Genomic DNA, 24,991 nt, shown 5'->3' with positions numbered 1-24,991 from the left:
CAGGAGATCGAGACCATCCTGGCTAACACGGTGAAACACCGTCTCTACTAAAAAATACAAAAAAACTAGCCGGGCGAGGTGGCGGGCGCCTGTAGTCCCAGCTACTCCGGAGGCTGAGGCAGGAGGATGGCGTGAACTCAGGAGGCGGAGCTTGCAGTGAGCTGAGATCCGGCCACTGCACTCCAGCCTGGGTGACAGAGCGAGACTCCGTCTCAAAAAATAAAAAAATAAAAAAATAAAAAAATAAAAAAAATCTTGTCAGAGGTTTGAGTATTTTTGTCATCATTTTAAAGAACTCAGCATTTTGTTGTTGTTCTTTGTCAGTCCTCTCTATTATTTGTTCATCTTCTACCTCCTTTATTTCTGCCATTTTCTTATTATCTCCTTTTATTTAATTTTTTGGTGGGTTTTTTTTTTAATCTAACTTCTTAAATTACACATTTAATCTATTAATTTTCAGTTTTTCTTTTTACTCTGACCTTTTAAGACTGTGAATTTTTCTTGAAGCCTTCTATTTTGATATATAGTATTTCCATTTTTATTCTGTTCTAAAAGTATTGAAACATTCCCATCACAATTGCTTCTTTGACACATGAATCATTTGGAATTTTAAAATATCTAAATTATTTAATTTTAAAAATTTCTTTTAATTACATTATTAATGTAATTGCATTTTTGTCAGATAACTTTGCATGATATTGATTCTTTGAAGTTCCCTGAGACATCTTTTAAGGTTAAGTTTGTGATCAACTTTGATAAATGTTGCATGTGTGCTTGAAAAGAATGATTATTCTCTAATAATTGGGTGCCCTATTTTATTTTAGGTTCAGGTGGTATATGTACAGGTTTGTTACATTGGTATATTGCGTGATGCTGAGGTTTGGGGTACGATTTATACCATCTGTCAGGTACTGAACATAGTCCCCAGTAGGTAGTTTTTTTAGCCTTTTATCCCCTCCCTTCTTCCTCCTCCTAATAGTCTCCAGTGTTGATTGTTCCCATCTTTATGTCCATCTATACCCAATGTTTAGCTCCCACTTATAAGTGAGAACATGCAGTCTTTGGTTTTCTGTTCCTGTGTTAATTCACTTAGGATAATGACCAAGCGCTGCATCCGTGTTGCTTCAAAGGACATGATTTTGTTCTTTTTATGGCTGTGTAGTATTCCATGGTATATATTTACCACATTTTCTTTATCTACTCTACCATGGATGGACACTTAGGTTGATCCATGTCTTTGCTATTGTGAATAGCGTAACAGTGAACATACAAGTGCGTATGTCTTTTTGGTAGAGTGATTTGTTTTCCTTTGTGTATATGTCCAGCAATGAGACTGCTGTGTCAAATGGTAGCTCAGTTTTAAGTTATTTGGGAAATCTCCAAACTCATTTGCACAGTGGTTGAACTAATTTATATTTCCACCTACAGTGTATAAGCAGTCCCTTTTCTCTTTCTCTGCAGCCTGGCCAGCATCTATTATTTTTTGACTTTTTTGTTTGCTTATTTTTGAGACAGAGTCTCATTCTGTTGCCCAGGCTAGAGGGCAGTGGCACTTTCAGCTCACTGCAACCTCTGCCTCCCAGGTTCAAGCGATTCTCGTTCCTCAACCTCCTGAGGAGCTGGGATTACAGGTGTGTGCCACCACGCCCAGCTAATTTTTTTGTATTTTTTAGTAGAGATGGGGTTTCACCATGTTGGCCAGACGGGTCTCAAACACCTGGCCTCAAGTAATCTGTCCACCTCAGCCTCCCAAATTGCTGAGATTATAGGCATGAGCCACTGTCCCTGGCCATTTTGACTTTTTAATGATAACCGTTCTGGCTGGTGTGAGATGGTATCTCATTGTGGTTTTTATTTGCATTTCTCTAATGTTTAGGGATGGTGAACATTTTTTCATATATTTGATGGCCACATGTATGTCTTCTTTCGAGAAGTGTCTGTTCATGTCCTTTGCCCACTTTTAATGGGGTCGTTTTTTGCTTGTTGATTTAAGTTCCTTATAGAATCTGGATATTAGAACTTTGTCACATGCCTAGTTCATGAATATTTTCTCCTATTCTGTAGGGTGTCTGTTTACTCTGTTGATAGTTTCTTTTGCTGTGCAGAAGCTCTTTAGTTAGGTCCCACTTGTCAATTTTTATTTTTGTTACAATTGTTTTTGAGGTCTTAGCCATTAATTATTTGCCAAGGGTGATGTCCAGAATAGATTTTCCTTGGTTTTCTTCTAGGATTTTTATGGGTTGGGTCTCACATTTAAATTGCTGACCCATCTTTGAGTTAATTTTTGTGTATGGTAAAAGGTAGGGGTCCAGTTTAATTCTTCTGCGTATGGCTAGCAGGTAATCCCAGCAGCATTTATTGAATAGGGAGTCCTTTCCCCATTTTTTATTTTTGTTAACTTTGTCAAAGATCAGAGGTTGTAAGTGTGTGGTTTCATTTCTGGGTTCTCTATTATGTTCCATTGATCAATGTGTCTGTTTTTGTACCAGTACCATGCCATTTTGGTTACTATAGTTTAAAGTCATGTAGTGTGATGCCTCTGGCTTTGTTCTTTTTGCTTAGGATTGCTTTGGCTTTTCAGACTCTAACTTCCCATGTGAATGTTAGAATAGCTTTTTCTAATTCTATGAAAAATGACATTGGTAATTTGAACCTGTACATTGCTTTGGGAAATAGGCCATTTTAACGGCGCTGACTCTTTACATCCATGAGTATGGAATGTTTGTTCATTTGTTTGTATCATCTATGATTTCTTGCAGCAGTGTTTTATAGTTCTCCTTCCAGAGATCGTTCACCTCCTTGATTAGATGTATTCCTAGATATTTTATTTTTTTGTGTGTAGCTATTGTAAATGGGATTGTATTCTTGACTTGGCTCTCAGCTGGAGTGTTATTGGTGTATAGAAAAGCTACTGATTTTTGTGCATTGATTTCGTAGCCTGAAACTTTACTAAAGTCATTTATCAGTTCTGGGAGCCTTTTGGAGCAATCTTTAGGGTTTTCTAGGTATAAAATCATATTGTCAGTGAAGAAAGATGATTCTACTTTTTTTCTGTTTTGAGGCCTTTTATTTCTTGTTCTTTTTTCCTTTTTGAGATGGAGTCTCACTCTGTCGCGTAGGCTGGAGTGCAGTGGCACGATCTTGGTTCACTGCAACCTTAACCTCCTGGGTTCAAGTGATTCTCTTGCCTCAGCCTCTCAAGTAGCTGGGACTTAGGTGTGCACCAGCACTCCCAGCTAATTTTTAATATTTTTAGTAGAGATGGGGTTTCACCATATTGGCCAAGCTGGTCTTGAACTCCTGACCTCAAGTGATCTGCCCGTGTAGGCCTCCCAAAATTCTGGGATTACAGGCATGTGCCACCGTGCCCAGCCTTATTTCTTTCTCTTGCCTGATTGCTCTGGCTAGGACTTCCTGTACTATGTTGAATAGGAGTGGCAAGACTGGACATCCTTGTCTTGTTCTGGTTCTCCCAAATTTTGCCTGTTTAGAATGATGTTGGCTTGGATTTGTCATAAATGAGTCTTAGTATTTTGAGGTATGTTCATTTTGATGCCTAGTTTGTTGAGGGTTTTTACCATGAAGGGGTGTTGGATTATGCTGACAGCTTTTTCTGTGTCTATGGAGATGATCATATGGTTTTTGCTTTAAATCTGTTTATGTTGTGAATAACATTTATTGATTTGCATATGTTGAACTAGCCCTGCATCCCAGGAATAAAGCTTACTTAATCATGATGTATTAACTTTTTGATGTGTTGCTGGATTCAGTTTGCTCATACTTTCTTAAAGATGTTTTGCATCCATATTCATCAGGGATATTGACCTGATGCTTTCTTTTACATTGTGTCTCTGCCAGATATTGGTGTCAGGCTGATACTGGTCTTATAGAATGAGTTATGGAGGAGTCCCTCTTCCTCAGTTTCTTGGAACATTGTCAGTAGGAATGGTGTAAGCGCTTGTTTATACATCTGGTAGAATTAGGCTGTGAACGTGTCTGGTCTTGGGATTTTTCTGCTTGGTAGGCTTTTTGTTACTCATTGAATTTCGGACCTCATTATTGGTCTTTTCATTAGTTTAAATTCTTTCTGGTTCAATCTTGGGAGGTTGCATGTTTCTCGGAATTTATGCATTTATTCTAGGTTTTCTAGTTTGTGTACGTAAAGATGTTTGTAGTAGTTCTCTGAGGGTTTTTTGTATTTCTGTGGGGTCGATGGAATGTCACCTTTGTCATTTCTGATTGTTTATTTGGATCTTTTTTTTTCTTATTAGTCTAGCTAGCAGTTTATCTTATATATTCTTTCAAGGAACAAACTCCTTGATTCTTTGATCTAATTATTATTATTATTATTTTTGCATCTCAATTTTGTTTAGTTCAGCTTTGATTTTGGTTATTTCTTACCTTCTGCTAACTTTGGGGTTGGTTTGCTCTTGCTTCTCTGTTTCCTTTAGGTGAGATGTTAGGTTATTCACTTGAGAACTTTTGAACTTTCTGATATGGGCATTTAACACTATAAACTTCCCTCTTAACACTGCTGTAGCTGTGTCCCAGAGATTCTGGTATGTTGTACCTTTATTCTCATTAGTTTCAAAGAATTTCTTGATTTCTCCCTTAATTCGTTTGTTTACCCAAAGGTCATTCTGGAGCAGGTTGTTTATTTTCCATGTAATTGTATGGTTTTTAAGTGATTTTCTTAGTATTGATTTCTATTTTTATTGTGCTGTGGTCCAAGAGTGTGATTGGTATGATTGCAGGTTTTTTTTAAAAATTTGTGGACAATTGTTTTATGGTTGATTGTGTGGTCAGTGTTACAGCGTGTGCCCTGTACAGATGAAAAGAATATATATTCTGTTGTTTTTGGGTGGAGAGTTCTGTAGATGTGTATTAGGTTCATTTGGTCAAGTGTTGAGTTCAGGTCTTGAATTTCTTTATTAGTTTTCTGTCTTAATGGTCTGTCTTATAATGTTAGTGGGGTGTTGAAGTCTCACACTATTATTATGCAGTCTCTTCATAAGTCTCTAAGAACTTGCTTTATGAACCTGGGTGCTCCTGTGTTTGCTGCATATATAGGATAATTAGGTCTTTTTGTTGAATTGAATGCTTTACCATTATATAGTGCCCTTCTTTGTCTTTTTTTTAATCTTTACTGGTTTAAAGTTGGCTTTGTCTGTTATAATAGCAACCCCTACTTTTTTCTGTTTTCTGTTTGCTTGGTAGATTTTTCTCCATCCCTTTATTTTGAGCTTATGGTTGTCATTGCATGTGAGATGGGTCTCTTGAAGATAGCACACCATTGAGTCTTGCCACTTTGTCCAACTTGCCACTCTGTGGCTTTTAATTGGGGCATTTAGCCCATTTACATTCAACATTAATATTGACATGTGGATTTGATATTGTCATTGTGTTGTTAGCTGGTTATTATGCATACTTGTTTGTGTTGTTGTTTTATACTGGCAATGGTCTATGTACTTAAGTGTGTTTTTGTAGTGGCTGGTGATGGTCTTTCCTTTTTATATTTAACACTCCCTTCAGGACCTCTCGTAAGGCAGGTCTAATGGTAACAAATTCCCTTAGCATTTGTTTGTCTGAAAAGGATCTTATTTCTCCTTTGCTTAGTTGGGCTGCATATGAAATTCTTGGTTGGGGCTGGGTGTGGTGGCTCATGCCTATAATCCTAGCACTTTGGGAGGCTGAGGCAGGTGGAATGTTTGAGCCTGGGAGTTTGAGACCAGCCTAGGCAACATGGTGAAACCCTGTCTCTACAAAAAATGCAAAAATTAGCCAGGCATGGTGGCATGTGCCTGTAGTCCCAGCTACTCGGGAGGCTGAGGTGGGAGGACTGCTTGGCCCCAGGAGGTCATTCCTGCAGTGACCTGTGATCATGCCACTGCACTCCAGCCTGGGTGACAGAGTGAAACCTTGTCTCTCTCTCTCTCTCACACACACACACACACACAATTCATGATTGGAATTTCTTTTCCTTAAGAATGTTGAATATAGTCCTCTAATCTCTTCCGGCTTGTAGAGTTTCTACTGAAAGGTTCACTGTGAGCCTGATGGAGTTCCCTTTGTAGGCGACTTGCCCCTTCTCTCTAGCTACCTTTAACATTTTTTTCCTTCATTTTGACTTTGATGAATCTGATGACTGTGTCTTGGGGATGATCATCTTGGGTAGTATCTCACGGAGGTTCTCTGCATTTCTTGAATTTGAATTCAGGCCCCCAGCTTTGTTCTCTGGGCCCTTCAGGTTAGGAACCTTCTGTGTTAGAGGGGCCCAGGTGTTCTTGGATCTCTGGCCACAACACTGATGGGTGGTGCCAGCCAAAATGCATTGCTGGGGTGGTGGCAGTGGGATCTGTGCTTGTTCACATGTGCCAAAAGCAGCTGCATTATGGTGGGATGCATGCTCCTTGGCTTGGATGGGGTGCTGGTGGGTGCAGGGCTGCCAGCCTTTGTGTGCATATTCACACTGGTGGCGGTGTTGGCGCAGGGGGTAGTGCGGTACTGGCAGGTACAGGGCTGCCAGTCTCCGTGTGTGTTTGTGCTGGTGGCAGTGTGGGGTGGCATGTGGGTCACTGTCCTCCGTAGGTGCGTTTTCACTGGCAATGGCCACACAGTGATGGGGTTACACTCACGTTGCAGCTGTGGCACAGTGGGATGCATGTGCACATGGGTGCCGGCGGTGGAGGGGAGGCGAGGTCTACCCACACGTGCGCCAGCAAAACGGTAGGGTGGGGGGTGGGGGCGGGCGTGTGTGTGTTCCTGCTGGCAAAGCAGCACAGAGGTGGCTGCAGTCAGTGGACGGTGTGGGTGGTCTGGTGTGCCTCAGTGGAGGCTGCTCTGCTGGAGCTCTTGACAGTCAGGCACTATCTGCCAGTGAAGGACCTATGATGTGGGCCCCCTGGAGGCACCTCGGTTGGACATCTGAGGGTACACTGCAAGTGTGCTCTACCAGGTTGGGACCCTGGGAGAGGCCAGCAGACAAGGGGTGCTTCGACTGGACTGGCCCCATTTCATATGCAAGACCACCACGATCTGTTCAGATTTGGCAGTTCCTCTAAGGCTAAAGTCTCCTAGGAGAGCATGGTGAGCCTTGGGTGATGGACAACCCTGGTTGTGCTCCACTGCAGACATTACTGCACCAAACCCTCTGGGTTCCGCACTGCAGTCCTACCCCTACCACCTCTCTAAGCACCTCTCCCAGCCAGCTCAAGTGTCCACGCCCTGGAGTGGTCATGGGGTCTCCTGCTGCTAGGATTTCAGAGGTCTGTGGTGAGAGGGGTTTGTTTTGCATCTCTTCAACTCACCTCTTCCTCAGGAGTCCTTGGGGGCCAGAAGTAAGTCTTGGTGTCCTCCGTATGCACATTTGCACTGGCAGTGGCCATGCTGTGGTGGGGTTACACTCACGCCACAGCTGTGGCAGAGTGGGATAGCCCAGTGCAGGGTTTGCAGCTGCTTCTTTCTTCAGCCCAGCATCTGTATCCTCCCTCTGTCAATTCTCATTGCCTTCCCTCCAAAGATCTCAGAATGTGCCAGTCTTCCCAAAGTCCTTGTCACTTGGTGGCATGTGTTCCTCCTGGCTGCATCTAGTTGGCCATCTTGCCCCAGAGTCTTTTCTCTAATTTTAGGCATTTATTTTCTTCTGGTAGTTTTGGGGTTGGTTTATTCTTTTTTTTTCTAATTCCATTAGGTGCAAAGTTAAAATGTTAATTTGAAGTCTTTCTAACTTCTTGATGGAGAAATTTAGTGTTATAAACTTTCCTCTTAATACTGCTTTAGCTGCCTCCCAGAGATTTTGGGAAGTTGTGTTCCTATTTCCATTAATATCAAAGGATATTTTTTGATTTCTGCCTTAATTTCATGTTCACCTGGGAGTTATTCAGGAGCAAGTTGTGTCCTTTCCATATTTGTGTAGTTTTGAGAGATCTTCATGATATTCACTTTTATTTTTTTGGCACTGTGGTCTGATAGTGTGCTTGGTATGATTTCAATTAAAAAAAAAAATTATTGACACTTATTTTATGACCGAACATGTGGTTGCTCTTAGAATATGTTCCGTGTATAGATGAGAAGAATGTATATTCTGTGGTTGGTGTGTGGATCATTCTATAGATATCTGTTAGGTTTAATCCGTCAAGTGTCAAGTTTAAGTCCAGAGTTTCTCTGTTATTTTTCTGCCTTGATGATCTTTCTGTCACTGTCAGTGGAGTGTTGAAGACCCCGCCCCCGCAGTTTTTGTGTGGCTGTCTAAGTCTTTTTATCAGTCAAGAAGAACTTGTTTTATGAATCTGGGTGTTCCAATCTCGGATGGATATATATTTAGGATAGTTAAGTCTTCCTGTTGGATTGTACACTTTTTGTTGTTGTTGTTAAGATGGAGTCTCGCTCTGTCGCCAGGCTAGAGTGCAGTGGCACAATCTCTGCTCACTCCAACCTCCGACTTCCTGGTTCAAGTGATTCTTCTGCCTCAGCCTCCCAAGTAGCTGAGATTACAGGCACGTGCCACCACACCCAGCTAATTTTTGTATTTTTAGTAGAGATGGGGTTTCACAATGTTGGCTAGGATGGTCTCAATCTCCTGACTTCATGATCTGCCTGCTTTGGCCTCCCAAAGTGCTGGGATTACAGGCATGAGCCACTGTGCCTGGCTGGATTGTACCCTTTGTCATTATGTAATACCCTTCTGTGTCTTTCTTAGTTATGGTTTAAAGTCTGTTTTATCTGGTATAAGAATAGTGACTTCTACTTGTTATCCATTTGCCTGCTGGCTCTTTTTTATCCCTTTTTACTTTGAGCCTTACTTACGTGTTAGATGGGTCTCTTGAAGACAACAGATGGTTGAGTCTTGTCTTTTTTTCAGGCTTACCATTTTGTGTCTTTTTAGTGGGGTGTTCCATTTACATTGAAGTTTAGTAATGATATATGGGACTTTGATCCTGTCATTGTGTTGTTGGCTGGTTATTATGTAGATTTGATTGCATAGTTACTTGATAGTGCCTGTGGGCTATGTACTTAAGTGTGTTTTTGTGGTAGCTGGTGTTGTTCCTACCATTCCATTTTTAGCACTTCCTTAAGGACCTTTTCTTAAAAGGTTGTTCTAGTTGAAACAAATTCCCTCAGTGTTTTCTTGTCTGAGAAGGGATTTATTTATTTTTCACTTATGAAGCTTAGTTTGTAGAAAATGAAATTCTCTGTTGGTATTTCTTTTCTTTAAAGACACTGAAAATAGATCCCCACTCTCTTCTGACTTGCAAGGTTTCTGCTGAGATGTCTGGTGCAAGCCTGATGGGGTTCCTTCTGCCCGTGCATTACCATTTTCTCTTGCTGCCTTTAAGACTTTTTTCTTTTGCGTTGACCTTGGTGAGTGTTGTGTGCCTTTGGGATGGTCGTTATGTTGTCTGAATTTCTGTACCTGGATATCTATATCTCTAGCAAGATTAGGGAAATTTTCTTGAATTATTCCATCAAGTATGTTTTCCAGGTTGTCAACTTTTTCTCCTTCTCTCTGAGGAATGCCAATAATTCATAGGTTTGGTTGCTGCTTTATGTAATCCCACACTTATCAAAGACCTTGTTCATTTTATAAAATTCTTTATTCTTTTTTTTTTTTTTTGAGATGGAGTTTTGCTCTTGTTGCCCTGGCTGGAGTGCAATGGTGCAAACTCAGCTCACTGCAACCTTCATGTCCTGGGTTAAAGTGATTCTCCTGCCTCAGCCTCCCGAGTAACTGGGATTACAGGCATGCACCATCACACCCAGCTAATTTTGTACCTCTTTAGTAGAGGCGGGTTTTCACCATGTTGGTCAGGCTGATCTCAAACTCCTGACCTCAGGTGATCTGCCCACCTCGGCCTCCCAAAGTACTGGGATTACAGGTGTGAGCCACTGTGCCTGGCCTAAAATTCTTTTTCTTTACTTTTGTCTGTATGGGTTAGTTTGAAATATTCTGCTTGGTCTAGTCTATTGATAAGTCTTTCAATAGCCTGACAATCATAAAGTGAAGTTTTTAGTTCCAGAAGCTCTAATTGATTCCTTTTTAAGACGTTTATCTCTTTTTTCATTTCCTGGATTGTTTTAATAGTTTCTTTGTGTTGATTTTCAGTCTTTTCTTTTATATCTTTGAGTTTCTTTCAATCCATGCTTTGAATTATTTATCTGACATTTCTGAGTTGCCATTTTGGTTGGGGACCATTCCTAGAGAGCCACTGTGATTCTTCAGTAGTGTTACACAAATCGGATTTTTCTGGTGTCAAAATTCTTATGTTGCTTCCTTCTCATTTGTAGGTGTTGGCACTTGTAAATTTTTGTTTTTTGAGACAGGTTCTCAGTCTTTCACAATCACACTCTTTCACTTCACAGGCTGAAGTGCATGAATCATGTCCCACTGCAGCCTCGACTTCCCAGGCTGAAGCAGTCCTCCTGCCTCAGCCTTCTAAGTAGCTGGGACTGTAGGTGTGTGCCATCATGCCTGGCTAATTTTTTAATTCTTTGTATAGACAGTGTCCCACCATGGTCTTGAACTCCTGGGCTCAAGTAATCCTTCTGCTTTGGCCTCCAGGGTTGGAGTGCTGGGATGGATTATAGACATGAACCACTGTGCCTGGCTGGCACTTCAAATTTTTGGAGATATTTTCATGCAGGTAGGGTTTTCTTTCCCTTTCTTTTCTTGTGTTAATATTGTTGTTTTCCCCTTTCCTTTCCCCACTCACTAAAGGGTGTGACTTAAGAGTATGTCGAGTAGGGTCTTTTGTCTTTGTTTCCATGGCCTTATGTTCTGTCAGCAGGTTATATATTGGACTGTAGAGTTCATCCTATGGACCGGTAGATGATGCTTATGGGTGAGAGTCAGGGGTGGTGGAAGCAGACAGTTATGTACTTGATATTTGTTTACTGTGAAGAGTTCTCTGTTGTTTCAGGTGATAGGCTAGACTGTGGAGTGCTTCATACCATGTACTTCCCATTTTATGGGAGTGCTGGGGACATAGCTGGGTAGACTGGATCCCCTGGCTTGTCCACAAATACCCCTATGTCAAGTGTAGTCCCCAACCCTTATGAGGGTGGCAAGGAAAAGCTCCTAGTGAATTGTGCCACAGTCTCTGCAGGAGTTTAGGGTGCTACATGAGCCCCTTCTAGATAGGCTGGAATGTAGATTGTTGCCCAGTCACACCCTTGTTCTAGAGCTCTTGACTCCTGAATCAGACACACACTGCAGCCTATCTCCAGACCACCATATGGTTGAGAGCCTTAGGAAATGTCTAATTTTTGACTCTCCAGGGGAGTGGTTTTTGGGGCAGAACTTCATCACTTAGCTTAGTATAGGTAGCTGTGTGGCTCCTCTGCTCTCCAATGTTATGATTCTTCTTCATTTAAGAGCGGGGTTGGGGGACTCCATCTTTGGGCCTCTGCAGCGGTGTGTTGGTTGTGGTGGTGTTGGCTGGTTGTGTCTGTCCATCCAACCTCAGGCAATGGGAGATGTGTTAAAGCACTAGCAAAATTGGAATAGGGTAGGGAGATCTGTAACTCCCTAGCCCCTAGATGGCCAGCTGGACCTCCTGTATGAATCTTGATGGGGTTGGATTTTTGGGGAGCCTCAGGTCCTGACTGTGATGGGAAGGGGTGAGGGCTGATACCTGGGTGAGGGGCTGAACTCTCAGGCAGGGCACTTAGGTGGTGGGAGCCCCAGGGAAGATCACAGGTCTGTGGGGGTAAGGTTTTTGATAGGGCTCTGGGCCATGACTGAAATGGTCATGTGGGGGTGGGGTAGTTATGTACTTGATACTTGTACAAGTACAGTGGATGCCAGAAGGCAGCAGCCCTGGTTTGGGAGGGGGCAGTGGAGGAAGGGGGTCATGTGGAAAGCAGTCTGGCCACCTCTCTGAAGGGTAGCTGCTGGCACTGGAGTTTCTCTCTCTAGTCTGGAGGCAGCAGGGGTGCCCACGGCAGAGGACCTGTTCCGTTGCCTTTGGGAGTGATGGTGGTGGGGGGTGCACCTGGGAAGAGGGAATGGGGAGCAGGTTGGGTACTCCTCTCTGCTGTTGGAGGTGCTTGAAAGCAATCAGGCTCTTTGTTCCCTCCCTAGCCTAGAAGTAGCAAGAGTGGGTACTGCAGCAGCTGCAGTGGCAGAGGGCCTGTCAGTTGCCTTTGGAAGCTCCACCCAGAGAAGCAGAGCCACTACTTACTGAAGTGATCATGTGAGGGTAGGGGTGGCTGTGCTGGGGGCCCAAGTCAGGAGGCCCTGCCCTGTGAGGAGCAGCACGGGGCTGGGCCTTTGAGACAAAAGAGTCTGACCACCTTTCCTGAAGGCAGTTGCATCCTCCTGGAGGTCTACTTGCTCTCAGGCTCTTCACTCCCTCCCCAGCCTGAGGGCAGCAGGAGCAAGGACCTGGGAGAGGCAGTTGCAGTGAGCCTGTCAGTTACCGCTGGGAGCTCTGACCCAGTGAAATACAGAGCCAGAGCCATGACCGACTGACCGGAGTGCTCAGGTGGTAGTGGAGCGCGTATGCTGGGGGCCCAGGCCAGTGGCCTTGCCTGGCAAGGAATAGCAGAGGCAGGGCCTGCAGTCTGACTGCTCCTAAGCTCTGTGGATGTGGCTTCTATCCTAGAGTTATGCGAAAGAGCTTGGCCTCCCTTGGTGGGGCTATGACAGCTGGCACCAGGGAACTGAGGGATCCAAGGTCGGTGGGAATCCCCGACTCCATGTGGGGTTGAGCTTCCAAGATGGCCTCCTTACATGGCTTACGTGGCTGGGAAGTTTGTCCTGGCTGTAGGCAGTTCTTTGCAGTGTGAACCTCTCCACAGGACTGCTTGAGTGTCTTCATGACACAACAGCTGACTTTCTGTGGAGTACGTGATCCAAGAGTACAGGGTAGAAGTGACAATTTCTTTTAAGACAAAGCCTTGGAAGTTACATACCATCATTTCTGCTGTATTCTGTTAGTCACAGACAAACCTAATACAGTGTGGGAGGAGACTACAGAAAGGCATGAATAACAAAGGTGAGTACCATTGAGTCTTAGAGGCTGCCTACCACTAATATATGCATGTGTGTATACATATGTATGTATACATGTGTGTATGTGTATAATTTAAAAAAAATTTATGACCATTCTATTCTCAGAAATGTTGTAGTAGGCAGAATTTCTTAAATGGCCTCTCAGAGATGTTCTGCCCTAATCCCTGGAACCTTTGAATATGATGAGATATCACTCCCATGATTATTATATGTTATATGGCATAGTTGACTTTAAGATGGGGAGATTATTTGGATCTAATCATATGAGCCCTTAGAAGTAGTGAGCTTTCTCTGGCTGTTAAAAAGGGGAAGGAAGAAAAGTTTAAAACCTGAGAAGGACTCAGGATGCCATTGCTGCTTTGAAGATGGAGTGGCCATGATTGAAGGAACGTAGGCAGCCTCTAGAAGCAGTGAACGGCCCTGAGATGAGAGCAAGAAAGGGACCTCAGACCTAGAACTGCAGAGAAATAGATTTTGCCAACAGCCTGAATGAACTTGGAAGTTGATACTTACTTCCAACCTCCAGATAAAAGCCCAGCTCACCTGAGATCTTGATTTCAACCTCGTAAGACCTTGAGCAGAGAACCTAGCCAACCCTATCTGGACTTCTGACCTGTAGAACTGTAACATAATAAATGGATGCTGTTTAAGCTGCCAAGTTTGTGGTAATTTGTTATGAAGCAGTAGGGAACTAATAAAATACAGGTGTCAATGAAGGTGCCTAATTAACTGCATTGCACAATCTTTGTTTCTGGTTAAAAGGTCAAGACTAGTGTCCTAGATAGATGTCAGATAGATCTGGTGGGTGGGTGTGGTAAGGCAACTGATTGAGTGAACTTACAGTGGATCTGGAGATTAAGAGACTAAGAATCAATCTGGAAATATTTTGCTGTCATTTTTATAGTTGCTCTTTCCTGACTTTTAACTTCAAAATTTCCTAGGTATTTATCATCAGTTTTGACTTACGTGAATGTCACTGAACCTGGGTATACTTACATATTCAGTTACAACACCAAGATGAAAAGTGGAAGTAGAGAAGTACTATTCATTCCTAAAGCAGAAGCAGCAGAGGAGAAATCAGAGACACCAACTCTGCTGAACTGCTGAAGGAAGTGAACTACAGGGCATTGTTCCATTCCCTGAGAAGAGCAAACTCCTCAAAGTTTGTATTATGTGGAGATCAAATCAGTTTGGTAGCCTTCTCATATGAGGTAATATAGATCAGTGTTCCTCATTCATTTTTTTCATTATTGTCTCCTAAGAAGCCTTTTAAACAATTTTTTCTTAACCACACCCTCCAGTGAAATTTTTCTACCACACATATACTGTGTATCTCTTTTTGTACTGTATAAATATCTGTGCTTTATACATAAAAGAGTAAAATCTTCCCCTTCCTCCGAAACCAACTTTTACCCTTGGGGTTAATATCACCCATGCTAAGAATGCATGAGATAGATGCTATTGTGAACAGGTAAAATTAAAGTTGTATTTAAAGATACAGGTGAGGCGCAGTGGCTCACACCTGTAAACCCGGTACTTTGGGAGGCCGAGATGGGCAGATCACTTGAGGCCAGGAGTTCGAGACCAGCCTGCCCAACATGGTAAAACCCCACCTTTACCAAAAATACAAAAATTAGCTGGGTGTGGTAGCATGCGCCTGTTGTCCCAGCTACTTGGAAGGCTGAGGCAGGAGAATCGCTTGAATCCAGGAGGCAGAAGTTGCAGTGAGCTGAAATTGCGCCACTGCACTCCAACCTGGGCAACAGAGTAAGGCTCCGTCTCAAAAAAAAAAAAAAAAAAAAAAAGAATTCGAAGATATCATCAAAAAAGGTATTTTCAGCCAGGTGTGGTGGCTCATGCCTATAATCCCAGCACTTTGGGAGGCTGAAGCAGGAGGATCGCTTGAGACCAGGAGTTTGAGACCAGCCTGAGTAGCATAGCAAGACCCTAGCTCTACAAAAAGTAAAAAAAAAAAAAAATTAGTTAGGTGTGGTGGTGCATGCCTGTAGTCCCAGCTACTTGGGAGACTGAAGCAGGAGGATCACTTGAGTTCAAACCTGCAGTGGACTATGATTGCACCACTGTACTTCAACCTGGGGTGAGATCCTGTATCTTAAACAGATGTTATTTTCATACTGTAATATAATCTAGAATACAGGACCAGAGAACTCATTTCAACACAGAGAGATGTAATATCTGCATAGTTCAACTCGTGTACCTCTACGATAGTAAAACGGAAGCACTGCTAAATCTGTGCAATGCTAAGAATGATGATTACATCTGGATCCTTGCTCTAAGTAATGAGAAGTGACATAGCACATTTCTGCATTATTTGTATTTCTGGAGTCATTTCTATACTTTGTTCATGACTTTGGGAGGTGAGGTATCTGCTTTTAGTGGAGCAATTTGGTTTTGGAAGTGACTCCCCTACTATTCCCAAATGTTAGAGACAGGATGACAGAGTTCTATTTTAGCATCTTAGTTTTTTCTTTTTCTTTTTTTTTTTTTTTTTTGAGACAGAGTCTCGCTTTGTTGCCCAGGCAGTGGCACAATCGCGGCTCACTGCAAGCTCCACCTCCCGGATTCATGCCATTCTCCTGCCTCAGCCTCCTGAGTAGCTGGGACTACAGGCGCCCGCCACCACACTCAGCAAATTTTTTGTATTTTTAGTAGAAACAGGTTTTCACCATGTTAGCCAGGATGGTCTTGATATCCTGACCCTGTGATCTGCCTGCCTCGGCCTCCCAAAGTGCTGGGATTACAGGCATGAGCCTCTGCACCTGGCCAGCATCTTAGTTTTTTTCTTGGAACAATTTGTATTAAAGTTATTTTTATAATTGGCAGGATTAGCTGTGGCCTACATGACCACAGGAAATAATAAGGCAGGCGTTGTAAACTCAAATGCCTATAAGCACGAGCCATGTAATAGAAGTACATGAAACAGTTAAGTGTAAGACATAGATACTTTATTAATTGATTTCGGCTGCTGACAACAGCAGCAAACATTTATTTTTTTGCTCATGGGTCTCCAGGTCTGCAAAGGTGGATCCTGTCTTCTTCAGGCTGCAGTCAGGTTCAGATGTGCCCCACAAGTTGTAACAGCAGCAAGAAAACCAGAGAGAGATTTCAAATGGATGTTCTTTGAGTACAGTCTGCTGACATTTGTTTATCCTGCCCTATGTTTTGAAAGGCGGATAACCAGGCCTCTGTTCTAATACAGGCGTTTAGCATATGTGGTTGATTGGACCATTGTTCCCAATTCTTCACTTACTCTGTAATTTAGAAATAAACATTCTGCTCTGTAATGGTTTACTGGGGTCTTTTATGTGGCACATGTTCAGTAACTGTTGTTAAATGAATGATTATATCCCTTAATACTGTTTGATTTTTGTTAATGGTGGAACTTGGGGTACTTGTCATTTCCATTCCCTTCTGCTTTTTCTGCTCTTTTCCCATCCCTACTCTTCTTCCCTCCCTTCCCATTTACTTCCAAAACAGCAGCGATCAATATGAAAAAGGAGGGAGTGGTAGAGAGAATCCAAGACATAAACTCTTCCACATGTTGGTGTAAAGTAATTTAAGATCAAGGTTTCTTTCACAAGGCAAAATGCAACCTGGCCTTTCTGAGATTCTTTCTTTTTTTTTCTTTTTGTGGTTTTGGCTTTAGGATTTAGAATGTTAGTTATTTTAAAAATGAGTTATGTAGGTCTGAAGACCTACTCATATTTCTACATAATTGTTGAGCAAATGGAGACAAGTAGTTAGATGCTGGAGGTCATTAAAAAAATATTTTTTTTAATGAAGCTTTTTAAAAACATGCTCACTGGTTTCAGATCAGAGCCAGGCATCCTTAAATTGTCTTCTGCCAGGTATTGGCTTGGCAGATTACCCTGTTCAGTTGCCCTTATCTTGAATGTGAGGAGAGTTAACTTGATAAGATTTTAGGTCCTAACTGGTCCAGATTTTACATTCCTCTCAGCCATGTAAATTTTAAGATGAGGAGGCTTCATTTTTACTTTAGTACAATTAGACTTTTTCTTGGGAATAATTCTCTTTCCTCTTCAAACCAATTATTAACATTTGCTCCCTTGCTGATATTTGAGTGATGTTCACTACTGACTTTTTTCCAGTTCTTTTACATTTCTCAAGCAGGTTGTTGAAACTTTGGCTCTAACTATATGTAGTGAATTGCTTTTTTTACTGGTGTTTTTGGTGTGTAAATATTGTATTCAGTCTGAGTTTCCAAGAAGCAAATAACTTAGCCTATTCTGGTTTGGCATGTTTTCTCTTTCTAACCACCATTGGGGTAGAAGCTGGGAACTGAACACAACTTGAAATTTTGTGGTTTGGGTGCTAGAATTCAGAGCTAGACTATCTGAAGCTAAAAATTATTAATGTTGAAATGTTTTCACCCACTAAATAAACCTGAAAAAACAATGAAATTTAACTCCAGGCAGCCCATAAAATCACATATGGTATAATTTTTTTGAGTCTAGGAAGAGAGGAAAAAAATTTGTGAACAGGATCTGAGATTGCTAAAAAAATTAGAAATTGTTTATTATAGTTTAAAGTAAATGCTACTATCCAAACTTGAATTCAAACTCAACAAACAAACCAACCCAGAAATCTCTTACTGTTATTCACATGATGTTTTATTTTCTTCAAGACTATACTGAATCAGTACATAAAAATAATGAAGTAGGGAAAATGCCAGTTGCCCTTGTTTAACTTTTCAGCTATTTTTTACATGTTTTCTTTAAAGATGGAATAGTAAAGTAATACTTTACATTTTCAAGGTACTTGATACTTTACTGAATATTTCCAAATATATCATCTTAATTAAAATAATGGCTTGTTTCACCCTTTTAAAAATCACAAAGTATTTAACAGTTTTAAGCTCATTAAATCTGAGAACATATCTAAAACCTGGCATATGGATAGTATGTATAGAAAGGCTAGTCCTTTGTTCTTCTGCTAGTTAGCACTCTAATGATATTAATGATGGAAGATTTTTCTCAGCCCCTTTGCTGGACTTGTGACAGGGGTACCCCATTTACTTGGCCTGCCATGCTCAACCCCTTGTAGGAGGGAGCACGTGAGTGAGCAAGTGTGGGATCTGGCTGGCTGCTCCAGGTGCTGGCAGGAGCAAGCTTCATGCCCAGGTGTGAGTGAGCGAGTGCGGGATGTGACCAGCATGGCTCCGAGTGCCAGCAGGAGCAAGCTCTGTGTGGGGTCTGTGGCCAGACTAGGCATGAGCTAGCGAGGGTGGGATCCGGCCAACCACTCTGGGAGCTTCCAGGAGCAACCTCCATGAAGGGCCCATGGAGGAACCCAGGTGAGGGTGCCTGTGACCCCGAATCCCCAGAGTGGGTGTTACAGTGCTCTCTTAGTTCTGCCCTCTGCGGACAGTGGTGTGTCAGCAGCTCAGTTGGCCCCTTACCTCATTTTGTGGGGCAGTTGCCCTCTGCTGGTGAGGGCAAAGGGCCAGCGTGACAGCATTCTGGGTACCCGTACTTGGTGGGCCCCTGTCTGGCATCCAAGAAGAATGAGGTCAATTGGACAATTGAAGGATAGTGAAGGCGGATAATGTTATTGAGCGATGAAAATGACTCTCAGTGGAGAGGATAGCTAGAGAGGGGACCAGAAGGGCAGGTCATCTTCCCCAAAGTCGAGTCATCTCTTCCCCGAAGTCCAGCTGTCTTACCCAAAGTCTGGCCATCTCCCTTAAGTCCGGCTGTCTCCTCCTGTACTGATTGAGTTTGAGTTCTTTATAGGTACAGAATGGGGAGTGCATGCTGATTGGTTTGTAATTATGCAAAAAAGTTTAAAGCAAGGACACCACTCAAAGGTGGGCATGACAGTGTAGAAAACCAATTAGGAAAGGGTGGGTGTATATAAAATAGGTGAAGGGTGAGAGGATCAGTCCACAGGAAAGCGTACCAAACAGGAAGATGAGTTCTCACTCTGGTCAGGGGATTTAACCTGTAGCTTGGCTTTCAGGCTTTGAACTGTATCTGGCTTGGAGGTGGGGTTTCACCAGGTACCTGGCCCTACCCTATCTGCCTAGGCATTTGACTGCCTCCTGTTGCTATCATTAGTAAGCATAAGCATTTCTTTGTTTCAGGATCCACTTTCAACTTTTACTGACAGAAGTTTCCCTTGCTCTCGTATCTGGTGACTAACTTGATCCATGTTGTTTTTGAAAATGAAGAAAGTTCCATAAAAAATGTTTAGAGCTCTGAATTTAGACTAGCATTCTCCAAAGCAGGGTATGTAAAATGTTTCATTAGGTTGTGGGAAGAAAATATTAAAACTTTAATTATTTCAATCTAACAAATGAAATTTAACTTCATTAACATTTAATCAGTGGATCAACACTGACATCCTCACTTGGTCTGTGTGTCAGGCTGTTAGGTATGTTATAGTGCACGAGGAAAGCATGCAGGGGTTGACAGAGGCCCCTTGCTGCTACCTTTATTTTCAACATACTGGGATGAATTATAAGTCTGCATATATCTAGTTAGGTGGATGTATGGATTTAACGAAATCAAAGCTTGCAAAACAGATAAATGGCAAGAAAGATTCCTACAAAGAAACTGTAAATTGTATGCAGTACTAATAATGAGAGTGGAAGTGAGCCACACACATGTATAGGTCAGAGCAGATGCTTCTCCTATGATACTCATGAAGTAAAAATCAACAACAATCTAATCTCAGCTGAGAAGATGTCCAGAAAAAGTGAAATTATAAGCAAGACAATTTGATAGATGGAATTATATTCATTATTGTTAACAAAGAAATACTTTCTGATATTTTATTCCCTTGAAATACTGGCTAACGATAGTAGGAAGCCATCATAATGAACATGTGGGACAGGAAGATAAACTGACAGAAGTTTTTCCATGACATTTAAAGTTATGTTATATATAACTCAGTATCTAGAAAAATGTTATTAAAATTAATGATAGATTGATTTTGTGCCTCTTTTGTGTTTTGTTAACAGCAAAAGACCAAATACAGTACATTATTAGTAACATTAGGGACACACTTGCTCATAAAATGGATGAAATAAAACATAGGAAACAATATGGCAACAATTTAAATGATTTTTTTTTTTTTAAGACTAGGAGTTTTGCTCTTGTTGCGCAGGCTGGAATGCAATGGTGCGATCTCAGCTCACTGCAACCTCCACCTCCTGGGTTCAAGTGATTCTCCTGCCTCAGCCTCCCGAGTAGCTGGGATTACAGGCATGTGCCACCACGCCTGGCTAATTTTTTGTATTTTTAGTAGAGACGAGGTTTCTCCATGTTGGTCAGGCTGGTCTCAAACTCCTGACCTCAGTGATCCGCCCACCTCGGCCTCCCAAAGTGCTGGGATTACAAATGTGAGTCACCGTGCCCAGCCTTAAATGAATTCTTTTGTGAACAAATACTTTCAGAAGATGCGTAGAAATCTTTGAAGATGATTTGAATCATTGAGAACTTAAATTATTTAATGTGAGAGGAAGCTATATATTTGAAGTACAAATGTTTCTAACAAGGCTCAGATTATCATAGTAGCTATATTTTGTTTCAATAATGAAATACATGAAGAACTAATTTCATTTTGTGCCATTAAAATAAAGATGTATCAGGGAAGATATATTCTTGAAAATAAGTGACTTTGTGAATACAAAACAATGTATATTAGAGAATTTCCTGGGATAATGATAGTGTTTTGACTTTATTAGAGTTTAGGTTGCACACATGTATGCACTTGTTCAAATTTATGAAATGGTAGACTTATAATTTGCACATTTCAGTACATATAAAATTGCAAAAAAAAAGGAATAATACATATTAAATTCTAGTTAATGCTATGCATGCTGGACTGTTAGAGGGAAACTATATTAATGTGTTTGACTTACTTCGAAATGCATTAAAAAAACCCTAAGATGGATTGGTGAATGGATTAATCATACAGAAAGCATACAGTGTATTCATAGTATAGTATAAGAAATACAGTAAAAATTGTAAATGCAGAGTGTAAGTGGTGGGTATATGGATGGTCCCTGTAAAAGTCTTTCAACTTTTCTGTTGCATCATCCTTAGGTAATCTATAGCAACACATAGGTTGATGTCAGATGTGCAAAGTTAGTATTTCAATATGGTATCAATGTTGTTAATTTTTGTTAAAATCTGACTGTTAGGCTGGGCATGTTGGCTCATGCCTGTAACCCTAGTACTTTGGGAGGCCAAGGCGAGAGGATTTCTTGAGCTCAGGAGTTCAAGACCATCCTGGGCAACATAGTGAGACCTTGCCACTACAAAAAATTAAAACAGCTGGGTATGGTGATGTGTGCCTGTAGTTCCAGCTGCTTGAGTGGTGGAGGTGGGAGGATTGCTTGAGCCCTGAAGGCAGAGGCTGCAGTGAGCCATGATCGTGCCACTGCACTCCAGCCTGGGTGACAGAGCGAGACCCTGTCACAAAACAAAACAAAGAAACAAAAAATCCTAACCGTTATATAGAATCCCTATTGTACTCCGTAATGAGATGAGGAGTGACCATGAGAATCATTTGAATCACAAGAGCATCTCTGTCTTACAGCAAAGATTGTAACAGAATCATTGAACTTAAAAGATGGGTTGGCTAGGCATGGTGGCTCATGCCTGTAACCTCAGCACTTTGAGAGGCTGAGGTGGGTGGATGGCTTGAGTCCTGGAGTTCAAGACCAGCCTGGGCAACATGGTGAAACCCAATCTCTACGAAAAAAAAACTGGGCCTGTGTGAATTTGAGGCCACTTGCAGTATGTTATGTTCATGCCACTGCACTCCAGTCTGGGTAACAGAGTGAGACCCTGTCTTTAAAAAAAAAAAAAAAAAAAAAAAAAAAAGAGTGAAGCATGTTTTTTTAAAAGACAAGAGATGTCAAATTTGCTGACCCTTTTTGTATGACAAGTGACTATGTAATCTGCATTGCAGATTAAACACCAAGCAATCAACCAATCAATGTTAACACTCTTACTTCATTTCTTCAAGGTAAAGGTAATGTTTTAACAAGCAGTGAAAATGTAACTGCCTTTTATAAAGGCTGGGATAAAAACACATCTATGTTTTTAAAATCACTGTTTGGAATATTTCTTTTATCATGTGATTTTTGTTGTCAAAGATATGTGTGTCTTATGAAAACTTACCTGCACTCTTAAAAAATACTTGGAAAAATATTTTGTATACTCTTCAAAAATGTTCCCAATAGAGTTTCAGTCAGTGGGGGGAAGAGGGAATAGGTGAAGGAGAGATGTTGGTAAAAGGGTCTCAAGTTTGTTAGACAGTAGGAATAAATGTTGGTGATTTATTGTACAGCATGGTAACTATAGTTAGTAATAATGTTGTGTATTTCAAATTGCTAAGAGTAGATTTTAAGTATTCTCACCAAAAAAAGATAAGTATATGAAGTGATAGGTATGTTAATTAGCTTGATTTAACCATTCTACAATGTACTATAAACATATTTCAAAATATCATATTGAACTCCATAAATATATATTATTATTTATCAATTAAAAAATATTAAAACAAGCAAAACCCATGATACATATCTGGTGGCAAATAAGTATTGTGGTAGAAATTCATCAAACTGCTCAGATGTGATTCGTGTACTTTTCTGGCTGATTGTCATACTTCAGTAAAAATAAATAAATGTAAGCACACACAAAAAAGTTTCAGTGGGTTTTTAAACCAGTTAAAAATGTTAAAATGTGGCATGTTTTGCTTAGTCTGCAAGATCAATTGACGAGAAGGAAGATGGAACTTTCTTAACCAAAGATCAATAAAAACGTTTGCATAATTGATGGAAGGTATTGAAAAATGCAAGTAGTAATTTAGTTAAGTCCAACAAATGATGTATTTCTTTAATGTCAATCCTTGCATCTTTGTAATTATCCCCTTTCAGCTATGCAGCCATTACAGTTAAGTTCTGAAATAAGTGGAACTTAGGACCTGACATTTCAATCACCAAATCACAAAATGTTCACGTTATTATTTTTTAAAAATACAATTTGGTTTCTTATTATTTTCATTATTATCATTGCTCTACTAAAAATGGTAAGCTTTTATGAGAGCAAAAAGATCTTTTATATACGTAATAAATATTATAAAATGATTTTTAATGTTTGTGATTTTTAATTCATACTTCGTGTGTGTTTTATACTGTATAGGATATATTAGTAAAATAGTATGTGTATAATAAATATGCATATATTGGAGGGTTGTACTAAATTTTGTTTAGATTACTTTTTTTGGCTGATTTGTTGGGGTGTGTGGTCAAAGAAGTTTGGAGAACTGTCTTTACTGATCACTCATAATCTGGCAAGCTATTATTGACAGGAGTAATTATTTACTCTTAAAGTCTAAATGATCATTTTAAAGATTATAAACCAGCACGTAGTTTTAAATATGGGAATTTTTTTTTTTTTTTTTTTTTTTTGAGAAATGGTCTTGCTTAGTTGCCCTGGCTGGTCTAGAACTCCTGGGCTCAAGTGATTCTCTTGCCTCAGCCTCTGGAGTAGCTGGGATTACAGGCATGTGCTAAACATTTGTGTTTTAAGGTTGAACTTTGATAAATGAAGTTTGTCTTTAGACTAAATTCTGAAACAATGGTTCTCAAAGTATATAATAACATCAGCATTACCTGGGAACTTACTAGCAATGTAAATTCTCAGGCCATAACCCAGACCTACTGAACCAGAAATGCTGGTTAACAAGCTTTCTAGGTGAATCTAATGCTCACTCAAATCTGGGAACCACAGATCTAGATGATTTAGACTCATGGATCATTCCTACTTATTTCTTCCTACTTTATAATGTATCTGAGACAATTTCTTTATTGTATGTCTCAGTTTTAGCCCAGACTTTTTTTCCTCTCTTAGATTTTTTTTTCTTTTCCCTTCCTCTCCTCTTCCCTTCCTCTCAATGTTAAAAAAAAAAGTCCTTTAGTGTTGTTTTCACAAAGAAATAGTGCATTGGTTCTAAAAATTTGGGTGTCACAACTAATGTGACAAATAGCATATATTTAAAGGAGATATTTCTAAACATTTTCAAATTAATTTTGTTAACTACTGTATTAGTTCGTTCTCACGTTGCTATAAAGAACTGCCTGAAACTGGGTAATTTATGAAGAAGAGAGGTGTAATTGACTCACAGTTTTGCAGGCTTAACAGGAGGCATGGTTGGGAGGCCTCAGGAAACTTACAGGGGAAGCAAGCACATCTTACTATGGCAGAACAGGAGAGACAGAGAGAGAGAGAGAGAGAGAGAGAGAAAGAGAAAGTGCCCCACACTTTTAAACCATCAGATCTTATGAGAACTCACTGTCATGAGAACAGCAAGAGGGAAACTGCCACATGATCTAATCACCTCCCACCAGCCCCTCCTCCAGTACTGGGGATTACAATTCAGCATGAGATTTGGATGGGGACACAGAGCTGAACTACTTCTAGTTACACTTGAATATGGATATAATTAATTTCCTATTATTTCCTGCCTATACTCTTTTGGTTTCAACTTTTATAATCTCAAAATAGTTTTCTGCCAATGAAGATTTCAAAACAGACATTTCAAAGTAGGAGTCACCTAAACTCAACAGTTGTTTGTAAAACAATGAATTTGCTTTATTTCTCTTTCTACATACATATATGCATACACATACACATTTTTATTTGCTGAACTGTTTGAAAGTAAATTGTATACATCAGTACACTTCACCCCTAAATACTCTTAAAAAATGGATTAAAGTAGCCCTTAATGGGACTAGTACAACATTGTTTTGAAATGCTAATTTGTAACAAATGCTCAACCATTTATTAAAGACTCTTAAATATTTTTAAGGTCCTAGTATAAGTATCTTTATGAGGAAAAGATGTAGAATGCCAAGTTATGATGGTATAAATAAGTGAATGTTTCAGCCTTTCTCAACTAAAAGTTTCTCATCTGAACTACAAA

General features: G+C 40.6%; 1 protein-coding gene across 14 annotated transcripts in view; it reads left to right on the top strand.

Moving 5' to 3' along the window:
- RAD51B (RAD51 paralog B) overlaps window positions 1–24,991 on the top strand; it is a 662,595-nt gene that overhangs the window by 18,444 nt on the left and 619,160 nt on the right. The gene's annotated exons all lie outside the window — the stretch shown is intronic.

Source organism: Papio anubis, chromosome 7, assembly GCF_008728515.1.
Source record: "Papio anubis isolate 15944 chromosome 7, Panubis1.0, whole genome shotgun sequence".
NCBI classification, from domain to species: domain Eukaryota; kingdom Metazoa; phylum Chordata; class Mammalia; order Primates; family Cercopithecidae; genus Papio; species Papio anubis.
Note: the sequence above shows the minus strand (reverse complement) of the source record. Positions and strands in the feature narration are given on the sequence as shown.